The following is a 2,652-nucleotide window of genomic DNA, read 5'->3' as shown; positions in this document are numbered from 1 at the left end:
GCCCTGTGTGTGTGTGTGTGTGTGAGAGGTAAATATTTTATATTGATTTCACATAGAGGATATTGCGGCAGCTGAAACGTTCCGTCTTTGTACGTCTCTTCCTGCTCTGTTGAATCAATACTAGGTCAGAGTTCACTGCTGCGATCAACCCTCATTTATAAAACATCCAGCTCAGTAGTACACAGATGGATTGAACAACTACTGTAACATGTAGGTGAACAGTATCAGCAGGAGTAAATATGTTTTCATAACATCATCTACAGGCTTCTCTCGGGGCCCATGTTCAAATACTTCAAAATGGATTCCTCCCATCCTCCATGGTTCTGACACAAGACAAGAGGGCATAACATGGTGGAATCTGGCTTTCACCAGTCTACCAACTATCTGGACTTGGGTATCAAATTCAAATCACAGCTGGGAATCTCTCTATGCCCGGCAGTTATTTTTCTCATGTCTCCAGCTGTCGAGAAAGAGGAGCCAACTGTGAAAGGAGTTTCCTCTGGAATGTTAGAGATGTCCAAATACCACAGGGCTTCTTTCTGTGTTTTATAGTCCGTATTTGATTCTCTAGTGGAGTCAGAGGGCTCTGCTTGCAGGGTTGGGAGTCAGATCCTGATGTTTCAGATGGGACGCTTGGATGGGTTTTGGTGCGACAACGGCGTTCTTGCTCTCCCTCCCTCTCTCCCTGTGTTAGTATTCTGTGTGTGTTCGGCTGCAGTTTGTATGTTCTAGCCCACTGCAGTTTCTACTGAAGACTGTGTGTGTGCAGGACAGTAAGGAGCAGCCAAGCGGTGAAGAGCTGTCGAACTCTGCGGGCAGTGAAACCAACATAGGGTGTGTGTTATTTGTTGTTGACTAGTGTCTGGAGTTGTTTCTCTCCAGAAAATGTTCTGTTGCAATCTGCCTCTGCACTTAAGCACCACAGTGAATTATGTTCTCCAACAAACACCCTCCCTCTCTCTTCATTTCTATTGGTCGGTATGATTGTTTTATGTAGGTGATGTTGCGTATACCTGACACTTCCAGGCCATGCTAGGATGCTGTTACACTAATCTGTGAGAGAGAGACGGAGTTAACTCTAGTCTACTGCCCTGGTAATAATGCAGGGGATTCTCTGGCCCCTGTGTCCCAGTCAGGGTGCCTCTCCTCCAGCCTGCCTGGTGGCCTCTTTCCCCCTGGGGAGCAGAGTGGAGGTAATGATGATGGCCATAGACCGTGGTGTGCTGGGCAAAGCTAATCAGATCTGATAGTATAGTGTCACTAAAGCAGAGTATGAGAAGGGCAAACAAGGGCAGAGTCAAAGAGAGAGAGACCTCACTGCAGTTCAGCAACCGAATAACTTCAGCTCACAGTTAAAAAGGGAGTGGAAGTCTCCAGCCAACTATTGAGTGGAGTACTGTGATGTGTGTTTGTTCTCTGGGGCAGCTAACTGCCTGTGGTCTCTGCAGTGTGTGCCTCTGTCAGAATCACTTACATGGATGGATGGATGGATGTGGGTAGGCAAAGTTCAGGTGAAGTGAATTTTGTGTCATGTGGTAGTTCCCTGCCCTTTTATAGCCACCCAAAAACACACTCCCACAGAGAACTCTCCTGTGTGCGTGTGTGTCCAGGGCACACAGGGACCATCTCCACCCGCCAGTGAAGCTGAGACAGAGATGCAGACTGACAGTGCTGACTGTGTCTCTATCGGCCCTGTGTGAGTCAGAGGTCCCCAGACTCCGCCACGGATGGTGAGGACAGGAGTGGAATTTTTATATATATATATATATATATATATATATATATATATATATATTTGAAACCGTTCTCAAATTTCCCAGATGCTGGTCTCAAGTTTAGGGAGCATCCACAAACAGTGTAGCCTCCCTATTAAACTGGCCTCTGCTAAGAGGAGTGGACTGCTCTGTACCATCACTCATTCATATATCCTTATGTACATATTCCTTATCCCCTTACACTGTGTATAAGACAGTAGTTTTGGAATTGTTAGTTAGATTACTTGTTGGTTATCACTGCATTGTCGGAACTAGAAGCACAAGCATTTCGCTACACTCGCATTAACATCTGCTAACCATGTGTATGTGACAAATAAAATTTGATTTGATTTGATTTGACTTCTATGGCACAGGTTGAAGTGTGCTGCCTCGCATTGTAACAATACAGGGTCACTGGTTCAAGCCCCATTCCGGCTGACTACTCCCCCTCCACCGCTGCATTAGCAATGGGATATTTGATTCCTAATGGGGGTCTTGGCTACTTTGCAACCCCTTCTCACACTCCAGTTAATTGCATTTGCTTTGGTAATGAGGGAGTCTGATTGCATATCATGAATCATGCGCCACTCTCCCGCGCTTGTGCCCCTTCCACTTGAATCCCGAAGGGTTTTTTAAAGAGAGCGGGTCTCCAGTTGGGCTGGTCTGTGATTCACTGTCAACTTTCCCGTTCAGAGGAATAAGGCAACCTCCGAGAGCGTTCCACACACTAAAGAACTTTATTTCCAGAGGACATATATGAGATGGTTCTGTACAGAGAAGAGATGTGAATGAATAAACCACACGAGACAGAATCAGTAATAGCACAAGAGCAATTAATAGACTATAAGGGGATAGTGACATCAGCAAAGGACTAAGTAACACATAGCATAAACTACTA

The sequence above is a fragment of the Oncorhynchus nerka genome, linkage group LG8, assembly GCF_034236695.1.
Source record: "Oncorhynchus nerka isolate Pitt River linkage group LG8, Oner_Uvic_2.0, whole genome shotgun sequence".
NCBI lineage: Eukaryota > Metazoa > Chordata > Actinopteri > Salmoniformes > Salmonidae > Oncorhynchus > Oncorhynchus nerka.
The sequence above is the reverse complement of the archived record's forward strand: the minus strand, read 5'-3'. Positions refer to the sequence as shown.